Source organism: Panicum virgatum, chromosome 1N, assembly GCF_016808335.1.
Source record: "Panicum virgatum strain AP13 chromosome 1N, P.virgatum_v5, whole genome shotgun sequence".
NCBI lineage: Eukaryota > Viridiplantae > Streptophyta > Magnoliopsida > Poales > Poaceae > Panicum > Panicum virgatum.
In genome coordinates this window covers 1014518-1037967 of record NC_053145.1, presented here as the reverse complement: position 1 = coordinate 1037967, position 23450 = coordinate 1014518, and positions in this window count along the sequence as shown.

Genomic DNA, 23450 nt, shown 5'->3' with positions numbered 1-23450 from the left:
CCAGCACGAGGCTAACGCCAAGGCCGTCAATGCCTTGTTCGCTGGCGTTTCTCGTGCGGAGTTCTCACGCGTCCAGGGTTTTCAGGAAGCCCACAAAATTTGGACGTGCCTTGAGAACTACCACGAGGGCACACCTCAGGTGAAGGCCAGACTGTTCGAGACTCACCGGCGTGAATACGAGACCTTCACACAAGAGCCGGGTGAGAGCATTGACTTGATGTTCAGTCGTTTTCAGTCGATTGTGAACAAAGTCAATGCGAACAAATCTGCTGATGCTCTTGAGTACACAGAGCACCAGAAGGCTCTCAAGTTGCTCTACGCACTTAATCGCTTAGTGTGGGATCTCAAGGTGAACACCATCATTGAGTCTGCTGGCTATGAGACTCTGACGGTGAACGAGCTTTTCAGCAAGCTCAAGGCCACAGAGGTGGATAACCAGACACGAGCCAAGCTCAATGGTGCCCCTCCTTCCAAGAGCGTCGCTCTTGTGACTGGCCCAGTTGGATCGAGCTCTAACGCTAACTCTGCTCTTGGCTTTTCTCTTGCCTCTTTGCCTTCTGTTTCAGATGAGCAGCTGGAGACGCTGGGCGATGACGACTTGTGCCTCCTCATCAGCAAGTTCCAGCGCGTCTACCACAACAGGCAGAGGAAGAAGAACCCCGGGTGCTACAACTGCGGTGATTTGAACCACTTCATCGCCGATTGCCCCAAGAAGTCCGGCGGTGGACAGAACAACTCCTTCGACTACTACCGCCACCGTGACCGCAACGAGGGAGGCTCCAACAAGGAGCGTCGGCGCCACAAGCACCGCAGTCGTGACCGGGGAGGACGCTTCGACAAGGAGTCGCTCAAGAAGCGCTTCCAGTACAAGGCCAAGAAGCGGGAGAAGGTGTAACACCCCGGGTGTTTACACAGTAATTAAATAGGTGTCTGCACAGTAATTGTGTTTGTTGCTATGCATCTTGTGCTTGAAATGCGTAAAAAGGATCTTTTGGTAATTATGAAAGGTTATATGTGTAATTATGTTTTTATGCGAGGTCCTTTATAAAGTTATTTGTGTAATTATAGTTTTAGTGGAGGGTGTTTGTGCAAAATTTCAGTGCATTTAATGCATGGTAGTCATTTTGCTTGTAAGTTTACATTTGAAGTGATTTTGCATTGAAAAAGACAAAATTCCTAGAATTTAAAATCCCTCTTGTGTTTTCAAATTTAGCTCTCTATCCTTTGGTCAAATAAATTTTTGCACAACATCAAAATTGTAGCTCTTGAAAAATTGAACAACTTTCATGTTGGGCACTTTTTCATTTGAGCTTTGGTTTAAAAGTTATCGCTGTTTTACAGTGGGGTCCCTGGAACTTTTGGTAATTGCAAAACGACCCTTTTCTTCCACCTCAACCCCCTGCTCTGCTTCTCGCCGCCGGCCACCGACAGCGCCGCCGTGGAGCGCCTTCCCGGCTTTCCCGGCCATTACTTCGCCGTGCGCTGGCTCCCACGCGTCGCGGGCGAGCTCCTCCCCCTCCTGTTGCTTCGCGCTGGAGCCTCCCGGCCGTGCCACGCGCGCCGCCGAGTCCAGAAGCGCCCGCGCCACCGCCACCTCGCCGTCGCGGTGGAGAGCCCGCTGCTGTGGCCGCCGTCCCCTTCTAGCGAGCGCCCTGGGCCTACAAATACCCCAGAAACTAATTCCTACCGCCCTTCTTCGCTCTCCTCGCTCCCACGCCGCAGAACGCCGCCGCCGCCCTGCTTGAACCCCGGCGAGCTCCACCCCACCGCGGAGCCGCCAACCCAGACCCGCTCCACCCCTACATCCCCCACCATTAGCACCGCCTCGACCTCGCGCAGCTCCTAGGCCATTTCCCCTCACCCGAACACCACCGGAGCCACCCCGCCGCCGTGCTCCGAGCCCGCAAGCCGCCGCTCGCCGTCGACACCCCCTCTCCGACTGCCCTAGCCTCGATTCCAAGCACCCAGAGGTGCGCCTTGAACCTGTGAGGCTCACGCACCCCTCCACCCTCGCCGCCGGTGAGCCCCTCGCCGGGAAACGGCCGGTCAAACCTCGCCTCCCCTCTCTGACCCGACCCAAGGACCGCGTACTTGAATTTGAGAAAACCCAGGGGGTTATCTGCGATGTCAGTGACTCATTGCAATAGTGCCTTAGGGACTGGTTTGCAATGTTTTTCAGTGATCTTTGAAATTCAATATCAATTCGTAGAAAATTCGTAAATTAGCAAATCTTGATGTTTTCGAATCCTCTTGAAGAGCTCTATGCAGTAGAACTATAATATGTTAGGCTTTAGTTGCAAGTTTTTGCTGTAGATGTTGTTTTGTGTTACTAGGTGTATAAATACTAGTTCTTTAATCTTTTTCTTATGTGATACTTGAAAGCTGATATTGCTCTGAAATTTTGGTGGTAGTTTACTCTTGTTACACTAGCTTTTCTATAAAAATTTCATGATCAGTTCTTTGTTGTAGCTTTTTATTTGATTTAATCCTGGTTTAGTATACTTTATTTATGATAAATAGTTTCTGTTCTTGGTAAATCCTGAAAATATTCCAGAGTGTTCATCTAGAATATCTTAACTTGTCCAAGAAGTTTGAGCATCAGTTAATGGCTAGAACAGGAGCTAAAATTGAATCTTTCTAAACTGATGTCTGTTTTGTTTATTTTCTCAGAATTATTTCTGTGTAGATAAAATCGTGATAAATTCACAGTAGATAAATCATCCCTGTGTAGATCTCCTGTTAAATTTTGATCTTCTACTTTGCTACATTTTAGTCTGTATAATTCAAGCTTGTGCTAGGTGTTTCCTGCATAAATGATTTATTGTGATTAAATGGTTTCATGTCTTGGCATAATTTTTGCAGGGTAGCTTAGTATGTTAATGTTCTGTTTAGGGTAATTTTGGTAGAATTTATTACTATTTGTACTCTGAGTTGTTGTTTTATTTACAAACCATGGCTAATTTATATAGGGAATCACCACCCCTCATTTTATGAAGTTAGTTAACTTCTTTTGTGATGTGGATCATGATGCCTTGTGTAGTTAAATTTGTTATTTAACTACTCTGTAAACGATTGCCCATGTTTGTTTATAATGTTGTTCTTGCATTACATATAGACACGACTGCCTTATCGGACGGGACGTACGAGTTGATCCCGGAATCTGACGGAGGTGATCTAGAAGCTCAAGTAAACACTGCGGAACTAACTGAAGCCCCGAACCAAAGTTCGGAAGAGCCTAGCGCTGAAATAGTTAGCAATTACCGAGAAGGCAAGCCCCGGACATAACCCATATTTCAAATTATTATCATTTACTGTTATTACTTACTTGTGCATTTACAGTTCTTAGGATTTGAATTGAAACCCTAGATGCATGATCCTAGGAACCTATGTACTGAACACTAGAACTGAGTTCGACTATCTGCTAAGCTTATAGGAACGGTAAAAGTCGAGTGATTGCCTGTTACTCGCGAGCTTTATAGGATTTGCTTGTTTACTTTCTGTTATCAATATAAGGACGACGGACGGGGTTGTGTTCGATATCATGTCCTATGTGAGACCCCGTCTGTGTTGATGAACTTGCTAAGGTCGCGGTGTGTGGTAGTGCTGGTTAAGTTTTTGAAAGTACTAGTCACATGCCGTAAATATGGTACACGGCAAGCCTAGTAGCCGATTGGACCGGGGAGTGGATATACCTTTCACTCTCTCAGTAGGGATAGGTTTTATTATTATGTTGCGCAACACTACGACTTCAAGGGACAAGGTTCGGCCTTGGAGCCCTGTAGTCGGGGAGAGTGACCCTATCCACAAGCCGGAAAGAAAGGTCAACGGTTGTTTGGGAATGACCCGACGGTATTCCAGACGTGTGTGCTAGGTTACCCTTGCAAGGTTGAATTTCGATTCAGAATCGTCCGCCTCTCACGATGAAATGAGACTGCTTGATCTCTTTGCCACACAGAGTAATAAGAGCAACAATATTCTTATTAATCTTGATGTTTGCTTAGAAGTTCCACCATGTTTGGTTAGTAGATGCTTACATAGAATGGTTAATCAACTAGAATCTTGAAGCTAAAACTTGAAAGTAAGGACCTACTCTTTATTGTTTTTCAGTAAAGGAAAACCAGAGCCTTACAAAGCCTTGCATAGTCTAGCTAAGGTGGGCTACTTATACCGTTGTCGGTTAAGTCTTGCTGAGTATTAGAATACTCAGCCTTGCTGTTGAAACCCTTTTTCAGGTATGAGTTTTGAGGATCAGATCGCTAGCTTGACCTATCCTTGCTCGTTGCCTCCTGGCTGGTCCGTAGAGTGGGATACGTCTTCGGCCGGCAATAACTTTGACGAGTGATACCTTGCTTGGGCTGGCTTGGTACCATTTTTGCGACGTGTTGTAGCCGTCATGTTTTACCTTCCGCTGTTTAAACTCTGAACTTACCCTTATGTTTTGTATAACTGTTTTACTTAAGTTGGTTTTGTAATAATCTTTTGAACTGGTTTGTAATCTTTAATATGCCTGTGTTGTAAAATTGTGGTTGTAATATCTCTGAAACTCGCCTTCGTGCGGGGTATGCTTGTTCGATCCGAGAATCGGTGGTTGTATCGGGACGTTACCCGACAGACCAAAAATTGTTCCGTTTGAAGTGCATTTAAGCTAATGTTGCCTTTATGGTGATGGTTTACGCACTTGAGCCGGGATAATTTAGGCGGTTCTGCCACAGCTGGCATCAGAGCTACAAGCATATACCAGAGGTGTTGGAACCTTAAAAATCGCTTTCCATATAAAATTGGAACCATAAAGATTTTCGGAAAACTACGTTGGATTCGTTAAGAGTTGTGTTTAGAACGTAAAGTCCTAGGGAATTTATGGGAATTACTAGGTGGTTATTTTTGTATGGTTTATGTTATCTGACTTCCAGCACTTTACATTTTGTCAAACCATACTCACAAGCAACTCTTAATTCTTGTAACGACGCACCTACGTAAGGTAAGATGGTAAGGATCCTCAGTCAGCTGAGGGAGTCTGACCTTCCCGTCGGCGATGCGAACCGAACGCTGCGCTCAAGCAGTGACTTACTTGAGCTGCTGCCAATATACCGATCTCGATCGACTATATTGGGAGTAAAGAAACTTGTGAATACGCCTCTGAGTAGCGTATGCTAACGTTGGCCATACGGCGGAAATTGTATGGCTGCCGCTTCTATAGTGAGCGGTAATGTTTGGGAATGCTTTCATGAGTGCTGGCATGAAAGGTTCATTGGGGTTATATATTTATGTTTTGTCAATCTTCTGCAGGTACACTAACCACGATTCGATAAGTTAAGAACGGTTAGAATGTATCGACTAGTTATATAGGGAGAGCCGTATTTATGTATGCCACCGTGCTAACCACGTAAGCCCAATGATAGTTGGCAATTGTTTATCTTGTGAGGACGGTTAGGACATGCATGCATATTGGTTGATGTTTACTTTGGTTCCTAGTCTGTGAAGTTGTTACATAAGCTTTGTAAGGAATTTCTAGTATGAATCCTCATAGATAAGTGTTAGTGTGCTTAAAACATGAGTGAGTGAAATTTTGATTTTAGGAGCATGCTTGTTAAATGCTTAGACTTTCTTGGTTGAAAAATATGGTTTCGAGTCATGCCTTCCTCCTAAGCCCCATCTTGTTGTTATAAGGATCTTTTCATTCCTTAGAATCTCAAATGATGAACCAGTACCAATTGTGGTTTATTATTCTTTGAGTTGGAATCATATCATCTTGTGAATTAGAGTCACATTTGTTTTACCGTAGTCTTCTTAAAGCTTTATTTGAGAAGTCTTGAGATAATTATATTACTCACATTTGAATCCTTTTTGATTCAGATGGCGACTTGTTCCCAGATCTTTTGGGATGAGGAGGGAAATGCTCATACCGATTGTCTGTACTGGGAGGGTTTTCCGAGGATTCTTTGGGATTCACTTCGTATCTTCCACTACCCAGATCCACCCCAGTAGGACGCCAGTTTTCGGAGGATGGAATTAAGAAGAACAGAGTTAAGATGATCATTCCTCAGCACCCCACCTTGGAGTGGCCACCGATTGAGATTGAGGTGATTGGGTACCGTCTTGTGGATGCTTTTGAGAAAGCAGCTCTCAACGCTATCACCACTTTTTGTGAGCACCATCCCGAGGAGGTAGCAGCATATCCTATTGGTTTGTTTCCAGCAGTCCGTACTGGCGATGCAGAGTGGCTGTTCAGAGTCACACACTTTGGGCACTTGATTGGAGATGTAGCGGATGAGACTATCGAGGCAGTAGTCAGATATATGAATGCTCAGTCTCATTACCAGATACTTCAACAGCGACACATGGACCAGGTGATAGACTTGGCCCAGAGTTTTCAGCGAGGCCTTCGTTTGAAGGATATTCAGATTGAGGGACTTCAGGATGCCGTTGCTGGGAGGGACACTGCTATTGCACAGTTTGAGCATCAGGCTATGGAGTATGGTGCTGAGATAGAGCAGCGCAACACAGTTATCGGTTTTCTTCAGGCGCAGGTGAATGAGCTGCAAGCAGATTGGGCTGATGCTTTAGCACATGTTGGTATGCTCCAGGAGCAACTAGATGCCCCAGCTGAGCCTGCAGCAGCAGAGGAGGACCCAGAGGAGATTGAGGGAGTATCTGACTTAGATTCAGAGCACGCACTTGCTGAGCCTAACCCTCAGCCGGACGACTCTTCTTCCGGTAGTGCCTCTTCTGTGGGCAACCTCGACGACTTCTAGGCGTCTTAGACTTGTCCTAGATAGTTGTGTTCTCTTGTTGTAGCATATGTATATAGGGAAGATGTTATTGTAAAATAGCCTTAGGGAGGAGTACCACTTGTTGTATTATATGTGGTAAGGTTAAGTGATGTTAGGTTGTAAGAACAAGGCTGCTTTGGATGTAATATAAGTAGCGACTACCAGTTTGGAAATAATAATCTTTCTACTTAGCAAATCTCTTTATTTGTGCATTTTCACGCCATTTGATGAATACAAGAGGTTGCAAATTTTTGTGGCATATGTGCTCATCAAATGTTAGCATGTTGAATCTGTGAGACTAAATTTTAGTCCAACCCCTTCTATGATCTCTGTTGTTTAGCAACATAGCACATAGCGATGAAGAGCGAATTGATAGATTATTTTCTTTACCCTTTGCTCTCAGCATTGAGTCTCTATACGATGGAGCATGAAGCTATCTAGCAGCTGACCAGTTTTGATTTTTGTGGGTTGCACATTTATGTGTTGTGCACATTGTGCTACACCGCATCTAGTTACATTTTTGCTGATTTTGTTTTATCCAAATGTATGATCATTGCATGTACCATTGATTTTGGAAGCGAGAAATATGTATCTAATGGATGTCTTCCATGATTACAGATGGTTGGTCATACACGCGGAACTCCTGATGGCTTCGGTTGTGAAAATGGCAGTGGATCTCAACAACCACCGCCACCCCCGTCGAATCTGGCCGAGTTAATGGCCATGCAAACAGAGCTGCTTCGCCAGCTAGTCCAAGGGCAACAAAATCAGCCACGCCAACAGTATGGAGGAAGGGAGGCACAACCAGCGGGTTACCAGGAATTCTTTGGTACCCAACCTCCACTTTTCAGCAAAGCTGATGACCCATTGGATGCCGATGCTTGGCTTCGTACAATCAATTCCAAGTTTGCTTTGTTAGCGGTACCATGTATTGATGCGAACAAGGCCCCCTTTGCCGCCCAACAGCTTCGCGGTCCTGCACGTATATGGTGGGATAATTATTGTGAAATGCAGCCTGCTGAACATATCATATCTTGGGAGGAATTCAGAACTGCATTCAGATCACATCATATTCCGGATGGACTAATGGAAAGAAAGTTGAATGAAATCTTGGCTCTAGATCAGGGAACCCGCACTGTTCTTCAATATGCACAGACCTTCAATCATCTGTGCCAATATGCGGGTCATCATGCTGATACTGATGCCAAGAAACGTGATCGTTTCCGTCGTGGCCTCAATACTAAGCTCAAAGAACGTTTAAACTTGGTTCGGCCCAATACCTATAATGAGCTGGTTAATATGGCCATTACACAGGAAGATTGTATTGCTGCACATCGTGCTGAGAAAAAGCGGAAGGCACCAACGGGACCCTCGAGTGCCCAGCCACCGAGGTATCGCCTGGTGCAAAATACTCCACCAAGGCCTCCACAAAGAAATGCCCCAGTGGGTTGGTTTGTCTTTAGGCCGCCTCAGCAACAAGGAGGATTCAGACCTCCAGTGCCTCAGCAACAGCAACAGCAGCAGTTTAGCCCAAGGCCGAATGCCCCACAGTTCAATAGTGGGAATAGTAATAATCGATGTTTCAACTGCGGCAGTGCTTCTCATTTTGCCAAGAATTGTCCACAACCCAGAAGGAATAATCCAGGGCAAAACTCTAATCAGAACAACAACAACAACAACAACAACAACAACAACAACAACAACAAGGGCAAGGGCAAGAGGCAACTGGTGCAAGTCCGGCAAGGGCGAGTTAATTTCACTACTCTTGCAGACCTTCCAGCAGGAGCACCAGTTATGACGGGTACTTTCTCTATCCACAATAAACCCGCAGTCATATTATTTGATTCTGGTGCAACTCATAGTTTTATAAGTGCAAAATTTGGAGCAAGAGTAGGATTGGACTTTTGTCATACTAAGGGATCTTTTATGATAACAACTCCTGGTGGGAAGATAGCTTCCAATCAAATCACTAGACATGTGCCAATTAATCTGGGTAGTAAATTGATCAAGACAGATTTAATCTTAATGAATTTAGAAGGCATGGATGTTATTCTGGGCATGGATTGGATGACTAAACATAAAGTACTGTTAGATATCTCTTCCCGAGCTGTCGAGATAGATTCACCACATCAAGGAGCCACCATACTCTATCTACCACAACGAGAGTACATTAACTCTTGTGCTTATGCCGCAAAAGAAATTAAACTTGAAGATATCCCTATTGTGTGGGAGTATGCGGATGTATTTCCAGATGATTTACCTGGAATGCCTCCTGATAGAGACATCGAGTTTGTTATCGAACTTCAACCCGGTACCGCCCCTATTTCTAAGAGGTCGTACCGAATGCCTCCAAATGAATTAGCAGAATTGAAAGTCCAACTCCAAGACCTTCTTGACAAAGGTTTTATACGTCCAAGTTCTTCACCCTGGGGATGTCCAGCCCTGTTTGTGAAGAAGAAAGACAATAGTTTGAGGCTATGTGTTGATTATCGACCACTCAATGCGGTCACTATTAAAAACAAGTATCCTCTTCCCCGCATTGATATTCTATTTGATCAGTTAGCTGGAGCTAAGGTTTTCTCTAAGATTGATCTTCGTTCTGACTACCATCAAATAAAGATCAAGCCTTGTGATATTCCAAAGACTGCTTTCTCTACCAGATATGGATTATATGAATATTTGGTTATGTCTTTTGGTCTTACCAACGCCCCAGCATATTTTATGTACTTGATGAATTCAGTCTTCATGCCGGAGCTGGATAAATTCGTCGTGGTTTTCATTGACGATATCTTGATCTACTCCAAGAATGAAGAAGATCATGCTGAACATTTGCGTATCGTTCTCCAACGATTACGAGATCATCATCTTTATGCCAAATTCTCCAAGTGTGAATTTTGGTTGGACAGTGTGAAATTCTTAGGTCACACTATCTCCAGTGACGGTATATCTGTTGATCCAACTAAAGTACAAGAAGTGATGGATTGGGAATCTCCTATTTCAGTTCATCAAATTCGCAGTTTTCTTGGTTTAGCTGGATATTATCGTCGATTCATTACTGATTTCTCCAGAATAGCCAAGCCTATGACGGAGTTATTGAAGAAGGGAGTGAAGTTTGTTTGGAATGATAAGTGTGAAGAAGCTTTCCAAACTCTCAAAGCAAGATTAACTACCGCTCCAGTATTGTCTACACCGGACAGTACTAAACCTTTTGATGTCTATTGTGATGCGTCGGGTACGGGACTTGGTTGTGTGCTTATGCAGGACAACCGGGTTATCTCTTATGCATCAAGAGCTCTCCGGGATCATGAGAAGAATTATCCAACCCATGATCTGGAATTAGCAGCTGTCATTCACGCTCTTAAGATTTGGAGACATCATCTTATGGGAACTCACTGTAATATTTACACTGACCATAAGAGCCTCAAATATATCTTTACTCAAGCTGATCTCAACATGAGGCAGAGACGCTGGCTAGAGTTGATAAAGGATTATGATCTAGAAGTGCACTATCATCCAGGAAAGGCTAATGTGGTTGCGGATGCACTCAGCCGCAAGTCACAATGCCATTGTCTATCTGTAGAACCATTCAATGAAACTTTATGCCAGGAAATGATGAAGTTAAACCTAAAAATGGTACCTCAAGGAAGTTTGAACCATATATCCCTGGAGCCTACACTTCATGATAGCATCATCATGGGGCAATTACATGATGAGGGTATCAAGGTCATCAAGGAAAAGTTATCACAAGGTGAACCAAAGTATAAATGTTTCCGAGTGGATCATAGAGGAGTTTTATGGTTTGAATCTCGACTAGTTGTACCCAAGAATCATGAGCTTAGAAAACAAATCCTTGATGAAGCACATCTATCGAAGTTTTCGATTCATCCCGGTGGTACCAAGATGTACCATGATCTCAAACAAAATTTCTGGTGGACTCGAATGAAAAGAGAGATCGCCAGATATGTTTCTGAGTGTGATGTCTGTCAAAGAGTTAAAGCTAGTCATTTGAAAGTAGCTGGTACTCTCCAACCTTTATCTATTCCATCCTGGAAATGGGAGGACATCAGTATGGATTTTATCGTTGGTTTACCCACTACTCCTCATAAGCATGATTCTGTTTGGGTAATCGTTGATAGACTCACCAAGACCGCTCATTTTATTCCAGTACACACCACTTATTCTGCCAAGAAGTACGCAGAGATTTATCTCGATCAGATTGTTCGTTTACATGGTATTCCAAAGACGATTATTTCTGATCGTGGGCCTCAGTTTATAGCACGTTTCTGGGAGCAAATGCAGGAATCCCTTGGAACAAAATTGATTCGTAGTTCAGCTTATCATCCACAAACAGATGGGCAAACTGAACGAATCAACATGTTGAGGGCATGTGTTATTCAATATGGCAAGAATTGGGTTAAGTGTCTAGCACTGGCAGAGTTTTCATACAATAACAGCTATCAATCCAGCTTGCAAATGGCACCATTTGAAGCATTATACGGTCGAAGGTGTCGAACTCCTTTGAATTGGTCCCAAGCAGGGGAACGCAAAATTTTTGGGCCAGATTTAGTCTCTGAGGCAAAGGAGCAAGTCAGAGTTATCCAGGTTAATCTTAAAGCAGCCCAATCAAGACAGAAAAGTTATGCAGACAAAAGAAGAGATCCTTTACAATTCGAGGTAGGAGACTTTGTATATTTGTGAGTATCTCCTACTAAAGGTGTTCAACGCTTTGGCTTAAAAGGGAAATTAGCACCCCGATACATCGGACCATTTGAAATTATCGAAACTTGTGGACCCGTTGCCTACCGACTTCGTCTTCCCTCTCAGTTGGCCGCCGTTCATGATGTCTTCCATGTATCACAACTTCGGAAGTGCACCAGGGTACCTACTGAAATCCTTGAACCACAGGATATCGAGATTGAATCCGATCTATCTTATACGGAGTATCCAATCAAGATTCTTGACACAAAAGAAAGAAGTACTAGAAGGGAGAAAGTTAAAATGTACAAAATCCAGTGGAATCAGCATACTGTAGAAGAAGCTACTTGGGAAACTGAAAATTTTCTCCAAAGAAACTTTCCCGACTTTCTTAGAACCAGTCCAGGTACCAAGTCGTTGCACCCTTTTCTTACTGTAATCTCGGGATGAGATTCCTTTTAGGGGGGAAGGCTGTAACACCCCGGGTGTTTACACAGTAATTAAATAGGTGTCTGCACAGTAATTGTGTTTGTTGCTATGCATCTTGTGCTTGAAATGCGTAAAAAGGATCTTTTTGTAATTATGAAAGGTTATATGTGTAATTATGTTTTTATGCGAGGTCCTTTATAAAGTTATTTGTGTAATTATAGTTTTAGTGGAGGGTGTTTGTGCAAAATTTCAGTGCATTTAATGCATGGTAGTCATTTTGCTTGTAAGTTTACATTTGAAGTGATTTTGCATTGAAAAAGACAAAATTCCTAGAATTTAAAATCCCTCTTGTGTTTTCAAATTTAGCTCTCTATCCTTTGGTCAAATAAATTTTTGCACAACATCAAAGTTGTAGCTCTTGAAAAATTGAACAACTTTCATGTTGGGCACTTTTTCATTTGAGCTTTGGTTTAAAAGTTATCACTGTTTTACAGTGGGGTCTCTGGAACTTTTGGTAATTGCAAAACGACCCTTTTCTTCCACCTCAACCCCCTGCTCTGCTTCTCGCCGCCGGCCACCGACAGCGCCGCCGTGGAGCGCCTTCCCGGCTTTCCCGGCCATTACTTCGCCGTGCGCTGGCTCCCACGCGTCGCGGGCGAGCTCCTCCCCCTCCTGTTGCTTCGCGCTGGAGCCTCCCGGCCGTGCCACGCGCGCCGCCGAGTCCAGAAGCGCCCGCGCCACCGCCACCTCGCCGTCGCGGTGGAGAGCCCGCTGCTGTGGCCGCTGTCCCCTTCTAGCGAGCGCCCTGGGCCTACAAATACCCTAGAAACCAATTCCTACCGCCCTTCTTCGCTCTCCTCGCTCCCACGCCGCAGAACGCCGCCGCCGCCCTGCTTGAACCCCGGCGAGCTCCACCCCACCGCGGAGCCGCCAACCCAGACCCGCTCCACCCCTACATCCCCCACCATTAGCACCGCCTCGACCTCGCGCAGCTCCTAGGCCATTTCCCCTCACCCGAACACCACCGGAGCCACCCCGCCGCCGTGCTCCGAGCCCGCAAGCCGCCGCTCGCCGTCGACACCCCCTCTCCGACTGCCCTAGCCTCGATTCCAAGCACCCAGAGGTGCGCCTTGAACCTGTGAGGCTCACGCACCCCTCCACCCTCGCCGCCGGTGAGCCCCTCGCCGAGAAACGGCCGGTGAAACCTCGCCTCCCCTCTCTGACCCGACCCAAGGACCGCGTACTTGAATTTGAGAAAACCCAGGGGGTTATCTGCGATGTCAGTGACTCATTGCAATAGTGCCTTAGGGACTGGTTTGCAATGTTTTTCAGTGATCTTTGAAATTCAATATCAATTCGTAGAAAATTCGTAAATTAGCAAATCTTGATGTTTTGGAATCATCTTGAAGAGCTCTATGCAGTAGAACTATAATATGTTAGGCTTTAGTTGCAAGTTTTTGCTGTAGATGTTGTTTTGTGTTACTAGGTGTATAAATACTAGTTCTTTAATCTTTTTCTTATGTGATACTTGAAAGCTGATATTGCTCTGAAATTTTGGTGGTAGTTTACTCTTGTTACACTAGCTTTGCTATAAAAATTTCATGATCAGTTCTTTGTTGTAGCTTTTTATTTGATTTAATCCTGGTTTAGTATACTTTATTTATGATAAACAGTTTCTGTTCTTGTTAAATCCTGAAAATATTCCAGAGTGTTCATCTAGAATATCTTAACTTGTCCAGGAAGTTTGAGCTTCAGTTATTGGCTAGAACAGGAGCTAAAATTTAATCTTTCTAAACTGATGTCTGTTTTGTTTATTTTCTCAGAATTATTTCTGTGTAGATAAAATCGTGAGAAATTCACAGTAGATAAATCATCCCTGTGTAGATCTCCTGTTAAATTGTGAGCTTCTACTTTGCTATATTTTAGTCTGTATAATTCAAGCTTGTGCTAGGTGTTGCCTGCATAAATGATTTATTGTGATTAAATGGTTTCATGTCTTGGCATGATTTTTGCAGGGTAGCTTAGTATGTTAATGTTCTGTTTAGGGTAATTTTGGTAGAATTTATTACTATTTGTACTCTGAGTTGTTGTTTTATTTACAAACCATGGCTAATTTATATAGGGAATCACCACCCCTCATTTTATGAAGTTAGTTAACTTCTTTTGTGATGTGGATCATGATGCCTTGTGTAGTTAAATTTGTTATTTAACTATTCTGTAAACGATTGCCCATGTTTGTTTATAATGTTGTTCTTGCATTACATATAGACACGACTGCCTTATCGGACGGGACGTACGAGTTGATCCCGGAATCTGACGGAGGTGATCTAGAAGCTCAAGTAAACACTGCGGAACTAACTGAAGCCCCGAACCAAAGTTCGGAAGAGCCTAGCGCTGAAATAGTTAGCAATTACCGAGAAGGCAAGCCCCGGACATAACCCATATTTCAAATTATTATCATTTACTGTTATTACTTACTTGTGCATTTACAGTTCTTAGGATTTGAATTGAAACCCTAGATGCATGATCCTAGGAACCTATGTACTGAACACTAGAACTGAGTTCGACTATCTGCTAAGCTTATAGGAACGGTAAAAGTCGAGTGATTGCCTGTCACTCGCGAGCTTTATAGGATTTGCTTGTTTACTTTCTGTTATCAATATAAGGACGACGGACGGGGTTGTGTTCGATATCATGTCCTATGTGAGACCCCGTCTGTGTTGATGAACTTGCTAAGGTCGCGGTGTGTGGTAGTGCTGGTTAAGTTTTTGAAAGTACTAGTCACATGCCGTAAATATGGTACGCGGCAAGCCTAGTAGCCGATTGGACCGGGGAGTGGATATACCTTTCACTCTCTCAGTAGGGATATGTTTTATTATTATGTTGCGCAACACTACGACTTCAAGGGACAAGGTTCGGCCTTGGAGCCCTGTAGTCGGGGAGAGTGACCCTATCCACAAGCCGGAAAGAAAGGTCAACGGTTGTTTGGGAATGACCCGACGGTATTCCAGACGTGTGTGCTAGGTTACCCTTGCAAGGTTGAATTTCGATTCAGAATCGTCCGCCTCTCACGATGAAATGAGACTGCTTGATCTCTTTGCCACACAGAGTAATAAGAGCAACAATATTCTTATTAATCTTGATGTTTGCTTAGAAGTTCCACCATGTTTGGTTAGTAGATGCTTACATAGAATGGTTAATCAACTAGAATCTTGAAGCTAAAACTTGAAAGTAAGGACCTACTCTTTATTGTTTTTCAGCAAAGGAAAACCAGAGCCTTACAAAGCCTTGCATAGTCTAGCTAAGGTGGGCTACTTATACCGTTGTCGGTTAAGTCTTGCTGAGTATTAGAATACTCAGCCTTGCTGTTGAAACCCTTTTTCAGGTATGAGTTTTGAGGATCAGATCGCTAGCTTGACCTATCCTTGCTCGTTGCCTCCTGGCTGGTCCGTAGAGTGGGATACGTCTTCGGCCGGCAATAACTTTGACGAGTGATACCTTGCTTGGGCTGGCTTGGTACCATTTTTGCGACGTGTTGTAGCCGTCATGTTTTACCTTCCGCTGTTTAAACTCTGAACTTACCCTTATGTTTTGTATAACTGTTTTACTTAAGTTGGTTTTGTAATAATCTTTTGAACTGGTTTGTAATCTTTAATATGCCTGTGTTGTAAAATTGTGGTTGTAATATCTCTGAAACTCGCCTTCGTGCGGGGTATGCTTGTTCGATCCGAGAATCGGTGGTTGTATCGGGACGTTACCCGACAGACCAAAAATTGTTCCGTTTGAAGTGCGTTTAAGCTAATGTTGCCTTTATGGTGATGGTTTACGCACTTGAGCCGGGATAATTTAGGCGGTTCTGCCACAGAAGGCCTTCCTGGCGCAGCTCAGCGACCTCGACAAGAGCTCCGACACCGATCGCTCTTCTTCACCGACCTCCGACGATGATGACAAGAAGAAGAAGAAGCGGGACAAGGAAGCCACCGGCTTCATCGGCCTTTGCTTGGCGGCCGGTCGGCGCAAGAGCTTCTGCACCATGGCGGGCGAAGCCGATGGTGCTCGTGCGTCTTCGGGTGGACATGCTACACCGACGCACTCCGGCTCTTCTCCTGGATCCGAGAGCGATTCAGAGGTAAACTCCACGATCGACCTGCTTGATACAGAGGTTAGGGAGTTGTACGCTGCTCTCGACAACCAGAAGAGGCTGCTTAAGGAAGCAGCTAGAGAGCGTAGAAAGCTTAAGGCTGAGTTGGCTGGTGCTAGGGAGAAGTCTAGTGAGGATGAGTGCGCTGGCTGCATATCTCACATGAATGATCTTGTTGCCCTCTGTGCCAAGCATGATGAGAATGTCGCGAACTTAGATGTTGCTAAGACTTCACTTTCTGATGTGTCTCACGAGCTAGCCAAGGCCTCATGAGCTTGAACTTGTCAAGGACGCTCCCATTGTTAGTGATGTGCTTGAATGCGATGAGTGTTCTATCTTCAAGTCTGATCTAGCTTCTTTGCAGTCCAAGTTTGCTACTGTTGTTTGTGAACTAGAGGAGTTTAGATCTAGGCCTGCTTTGCTTGGCGCTTGTAAGCTTTGTCCCATGCTTAGGTCAGAGCTAGAGGAGAAGAACGCTTTGATCAAGTCTTTTGGAAAGACTAAGGTCGTAGAGTCTAGCTCACCTATTGACTGCTCTGTTTGCCCTGGTTTGATCTCTGATTTGGATAATCTTGCGGTAGAGAAAGCCAACTTGGAGAATGAGAACACATACCTTAGGGCGATTCTGAGTTGGGTTTCTAGCAGTGAGCCGCAGTTGGGCATGATGATTAAGCAGTTCAAGCGTGGTGATGGGTTTGGGGTCGGTTACACATACACGAAGTCAGATTTTGACAGGTTGTATGGTAAGATTGGCAAGGCTGCTGGAAACACTGCTAGCACGAGCACACAGCCTTCGCTTGTTGACCTCGCGGATGGTGTGCTTAAAGAACCACCGAAAGCACCTCCGCAGAAGCAGGTTTGGGTTCCAAAGCCCAATGCGCTGAGGAATCCCCTCGACACGCTCCCTGCTGCCACAGCCCAGGTTGCCCAGAAGAAGAGGGCTGCTCCTCCCCGTCCGCAGGCTAGGCCTCCACCTCCCAAGTGTGAGGTGAGGTACCACTGCGAGTTCTGTGACAGGGAAGGTCACCTGGAGGAGTTTTGCTTCAGGAGGAAGCGGGCTGTGAAGAGAGAGCAGGAGAGACGGAACATGAACATGTACTCTGCTCGGGTGCATGGTCCTTCTCAGCGTGGTGGTAGGCAAGATGCTAGGGCGCGCCATGTATGTGGAGGTCAGGGAGACGGTGGTGGTTACCGTGCTCCAGCGGGTGGTCGCTTTGCCGGTCGTGCTCCTGGTCGTTTTCAGTACGGCTATGGACCACGGGACCGAGGCTTTGGAGTTGGTTTCGATGCTCCACGCTTTCCTCGTGGTAGTGATCGTCAGTCACGCGGTAGACGGGACGGGGGATATGCTTTGTCTGGTTTTGCTAACCCTTCTGTAGAGAAAATGGCTCGACACTGGTTTATTTCTCACTTTGCTAACCCCAGTGTTGAGACATTTGCTCACCCTTTGTCTCACTACTGATGTGCTGGTCGGAGGCTTGGAGAACAGGTGGATCATGGACTCCGGTTGTTCGCGCCACATGACCGGAAATGACAAATGGTTCTCCAGCCTCACCCCGATGCGCTCAAAGGAGTACATTGTGTTCGGGGATAATGAAAGAGCAAAGGTACATGGACTTGGCGCAGTTCGAGTTTCTGATCGATTTACCCTGAGAGAAGTTGCCTTGGTTTCAAATCTTGGCTTTAATTTGCTCTTTGTTTCGCAACTTCTTGATGAGGGGTTTGAGGTTCGCTTCAAGGAGGGTTGTTCGCGTGTTCTGGATTCCAGCGGAGATTTGGTTTGCCGGATTACACCTCGCGATCAGGTTTTCTTGGTTGACTTCTCTGGAACTCCTCTTGGCCTCTCTCGTTGCTTGTTGGCTGGTCCTTCTTCTGATCTGTGGAAGTGGCATAGGAGACTTGGACATTTGAGCTTTGACTTGTTGTCGAGACTGAGCTCACTTGGCCTGATCCGAGGATTGCCCAAATTGAAGTTTGAAAAGGACCTTATTTGCCATCCGTGTCGTCACGGGAAGATGATTGCCACTTCACATCCGCCTGTTTATCAGGTGATGACCTCTCACCCTATAGAGTTGCTACACATGGACACTGTCGGTCCTTCTCAGGTGATGTCTGTTGGTGGGAACTGGTACGTTCTTGTGATTGTGGATGACTTTTCTCGCTATTTTTGGGTCTTTTTCATGAGAACCAAGGATGAGGCTTTCGAGTTTGTTCGAGACTTGATCTTGAGGTTGAAAAACGAGTTACCCCGGGCCATGAGAGCGATCCGCAGTGACAATGGCACATAATTCAAAAACGCTCGTTTTCACTCTTTTTGCAGTGATCAAGGGCTCGAACACCAGTATTCTTATCCCTACACTCCACAACAGAATGGAGTTGTAGAGCAGAAGAATCGGACGCTGGTTGAGATGGCGAGGACGATGCTTGATGAGCATAGGACTCCTCGCAAATACTGGGCTGAGGCGGTTAACACCGCTTGTTACGTGTCCAACCGTATTTTCTTGCGTGCTTTCATGCACAGGACTTCTTATGAGTTGCGGTTTGGACGCCAGCCCCGTGTTGACCATCTCAGAGTTTTCGATTGCCGGTGTTTTGTGCTGAAAGATGGAAATCTTGATAAGTTTGAGTCTCGCTCGTCTGACGGTATTTTTCTCGGTTATGCTTCTCACTCTAGAACCTACCGTGTGCTGATTATTGATACTAACATCGTTAGAGAGACTTGTGAGGTCACTTTCGACGAGACTGCACCGTGCAATTCTTCTGTCTTTGAAGTTGCAGGAGATGATGAGCTCGGCACCTCCATCTTTGAAGATGAGGAGGAAGAAGCTGCAGAGGGCGACGCTGAGGCTACCACGCGTGATGTGGACCTTGCTATCTCTGCCACGAGCTCGGACGATGACGACGGCCCCGACCCGACTACGTCTACTTCCCGGGGGCCGATCGAGGAGGTGACTCAGGCTTCACCAGCTGCACCTGAGGAGACACCAGCTTTGGTTGAGGAGGAGGTGACTTCGACATGGGAAGCACCTCGACACATTCAGAGTCGTCATCCACCTCAACAGATGCTAGGTGATCTCAACGAGCGAGTCACTAGGTCCAATGTAACAAGTATCGCTGGCTTTGCTCATTCAGCGTTTGTTGCCTCTTTTGAGCCCAAAGATATTGGACACGCTCTTTCTGATTCTAATTGGGTCAATGCTATGCATGAGGAACTTGAAAATTTTGAAAGAAACCAAGTTTGGGTTTTAGTCGAGCATCCACCTGCTTGTAATCCCATCGGAACGAAGTGAGTTTTCAAAAACAAGCAGGGTGAGGATGGGTTGGTTGTTCGAAACAAAGCTCGTCTTGTTGCCCAGGGGTTTTGCCAAAAAGAGGGTATTGATTTTGAGGAGACTTTTGCCCCTATTGCTCGTTTGGAAGCTATTCGAATCTTTCTTGCATTTGCTGCTTCCAAGGGTTTTAAAGTTTTCCAAATGGATGTTAAATCTGCCTTCTTGAATAGTTTTATCGAAGAAGAGGTTTATGTGAAGCAACCCCCTGGTTTCGAAAATCCCAAGTTTCCAAACCGGGTTTATAAACTTCAAAAAGCACTTTACGGTTTGAAACAGGCCCCTAGAGCGTGGTATGATAGATTGAAAATATTTTTGCTGGCTCAGGGTTTTAAAATGGGATGTGTGGATAAAACTTTGTTCCTCATGCGATCTGGCACTGATTTTCTTTTAGTTCAGATATACGTGGATTTAGGTGGAGAATTTTGAGAAAAGTGATCGAACAAGGGGGAGACTTGTTTGATTTTTGAAAAACTTGTTGTGCACATGGTTTTGAGAGTGCATCATTTTGGGAGAGTTGCACTTGTGAGAGGGAAAAACTTTTATTGGGGAGTTTCTGCTTTGGTTTTGGCTCCTGGTTTCCTCGTTTTCCCTCTGCTTCTTCCATGACTGCGTCGAGCGTTACCTCTGTCTTTGAGGAGTCATGTTTTGGCTTTTGATCGATTGCGTCGAGCCGTTGCCCTTGTCTTAGGGAATCGATCTGTGCTTAAGTAAGTGACTATTCTTGACTCTCTGAGCTTTTTGTCACTTGCTTGAGTTCTTCACTTTTTGCTTCTCTATTTTATCACTTCTCTGGTTTTAGGTGGTGTGTTGACAATGCACTCATCAAGGGAAGATTGAGGAATGAGAGTACTCTATCCTGCCTGTGATGAGTGAATTGTCAACCGTGCGGTGTGATCGTCGCTTAGTCTTTGGATTGCAGGTACACGGGCGTCATGTGTCGACGGAGAGCTGCCGTGGAGGTGCTGTGGCCGATGGACCGTGCGGTGGATGGCGGTGAAGGGCAGCCAGGACCGGAGCTCAGGCCGGGCGGCAGCTGTGGTGTCCATTCCTGGATCGAGGGCGCAAGCGGCGACGGAAGGCGGGTTTCTTGGTTTGCGCCACAAAACCAAGGAGGCGGACGGCGGTTGAAGACGCCAAGTCGTGGAGGCACGGGCGTCGGTCTCGGGACTGACGGAGGCGACGGGCGTCGACGGCATCTAGGGCCTCGCTGCGGGCGAGGAGGTAACGGGCGTCGGGCGGCGTCTAGGGCCGTCAGAAGGCCGAGGCGGGAACGGCGTCTAGGGCCACGGCGTGGAGGCAGGAATCTTCCCGCACGTGGAGTTTTGACGGTTTTCTCAAAACCGGCCATCTACCCAAGTTTCGCGGACCCTCCAAAACCGCGGACTGGTACTTCGTCGACGTTGCGTCATCGCATCAAAGACTTCGAGACGAAGAAAGGGGCTCCGCCGTCGATCGAGTCTGTACAGCAGGCTGCTACAGACCCGACCGGTCTGACCGGTCTGGCCGCAGCAGCCAGGTATAAAAGCCCCCCTTCTCTAGGTGGAGGGCTTTGAGTCTCTTGAGTCCTTTTCAGTTTTTCCTTCCCCCTTCCCCCTGCTCAGGTTAGGGCCAAGGTCTCCAACGCAAAGGGGGTTTAGATTATAGCTATTCTCTTCAATCTAGTGGGTGGATGATGGGCGGATGACTCTAGTTGTTGTATAGGTGAATTCCTCTGAGAATTAATGGATGAAATTTGTTTCAGATTCACTTGTGTGTGCTGAGCATCTCGTCCTCCCCTTCTCTCTTGCGTTTTGGGTTCAATTCTCCTCTTTTGGTGTGTTTCTTGTTTGGAGGAGACCAACCCTTGATTTCGTGGTTTGATGAACTCTTTGGAACGATTCCTATGCATATAGCCTAGTGCTAAACCCCCTGGAATCATGGGTTCTCACGAATTGGCGATTTTGTGTTCTTGAGAAAACCCCAATTCTCTTTAATCTTTCCTCGATTTCTCTCGATCCGTAAATCTTTTGGGTGAGATCTTTTGGAGATATGTTTACGGGGTAGTTACGAAGCTTTCCTCCAAGTTTGGTTGGATTTGGACTTCGTTTGCTCGAGATTCCTGGTTTGAAGGTTTGTTTGCGGGTTTTCTGGACGACACCGGTCAGACCGGTGGGCGAGACCGTTCAGACCGGTCTGCTAGTTTTTGAACAGCCGCGACCGGTCAGACCGGTCCAGTACACCGGTCAGACCGGTCCTGGCAGATCAGCTCTGCGGTTTCTCTCGATTCGCTTCCGATTTGCTTCATGGTTACGCTCGCACGTTCAAGACCTTTTGTGTTGGTTTAGCTTTTCAATAGCTACTCCTAACTTTGTTCAGAACGCTTGAGGGCTTGGGTAATTTTCGGACATAGCCCGACGATTCGAATTTCGAAGAAATTTTGATCGGCTCCCATTCACCCCCCTCTGGTCGCCGGTTTCGGTCCCTCATAAAGAAAAAAGACAGTAGTTTATTTGTCCATTGAATAAGCTAATCTAAGCTAAAAAAAAGAAGCTAATTAATCTAAAGAAGTGTGGTTGGCCCTTAGAACTTATCTGGTCTGCCGACCCTGTTTATGCGTACCTTTCCACGATGATAAGCTATGATTAAGAGAGTCAAACTACAAGGATGACACAATGCTTGCTCATATATAATGTTATATTTGATGAGTAGGTGTTTGACTTGCGCATCCAGGCAAATAATCGCATCGCTAATCAAATTTATCTTGGCTTTAGTACATAAGCCGTACGAGGGCCCACGATCTACAAAGTTGCATTGCTCTTAGAAAAAATATTATAATAATAATATTCATTCAAACAAACGAAACTTTTTTTTTGTGGAGGGGAACAAACGAAACTGAAGCCATCTGATCGAATTGGCCTGGTTTTCATCGTTCTTAGCAGCAGCGGGCCTTTTGAGGCTTGTTTGCCAAACATGGCCTTTTTCTCTTGGGCCGAAGGCATTTCTATTTGAATGGGCTCTGGGTTTGTCGTCATGGGCCCATATAAAGCACTGAGAGCGCTTTTTTCTTTTTTATATTAAAAAAAATCAAAATTTCAAAATTATATGTCTATTTTGAAAAATTTTAAAAATATACCCCGGTCGCCCTATGGGGGGCGACAGGACCTAAATGTAATTTTTTTCTTCAAATTTGCAACGAGGTCCCTGGCCGGGGGCGCGTGCGCAGGCCCCCCAACGGGCGACAAGGGGGGCCTGTCGCCCCCCTCGGGCGACCGGTGGGCCACGTCCACAGGCGCGACAGGGGGGCCTGTCGTCCCCCCCCTCGGGCGACCGGGTCTTGCCCTCCTATATAACCATTCTACCCCCATTCCCTCCTCATTTGCGCCCAAAAATTCCACCAAAAATCCAGAAAAAAGATAGGGGTGAGGAGAAGAGAAACGGCGAAGCCCTGCCGGATTCCGTACTTGTGATCTGCAGGTTAATACATTTAGTTTATGTATTTTTGCATTTGTATTGTAGAGTAATTTAATTTAATTAGTGCTATAGTAGAACCATTTAAGTAGGAGTTTAATGATACTTTAGTTACGTAGTAGTAAATTAGTTTAGAAAATTAGTACTACACATTTATTATTACAATTACAGTACTATTAGAGACGTGTTTATAAATTAATTACGATTTATAATAGAATTTCGCATATGCAGTATAGAATTTGAGTGTCATCACATAGTTATGAATACTTATATGTTGTAGTTGAATTCCATACTTAGTTTTTACGGATTATTGAATAAGTTAGTGAAGTAAAGAGTATAACTCGATAAGTATTCTATGATATACAGATATGTCGAGCAAGATGCAGTTTCAAGTATTTTATGGTGGCTACAATGTTTTGTATGGGCTAAATGGAGTAGACTTTTCTGCCTTTAAGTGCACATCTAGCGCCATAGATAAACCTCTGGAAAGGAGTTTTGATTCCATATGTAAGTGGTTGCGGCGTGAGTTCCGTGTTGATCCGTTGACACATGTGATGACCGTCCAGTCTCTTGTTAATTGGGAGGTAGAAAGTGATTTATGGGAATTGATGATGATACACAGCACTGATGACTGGC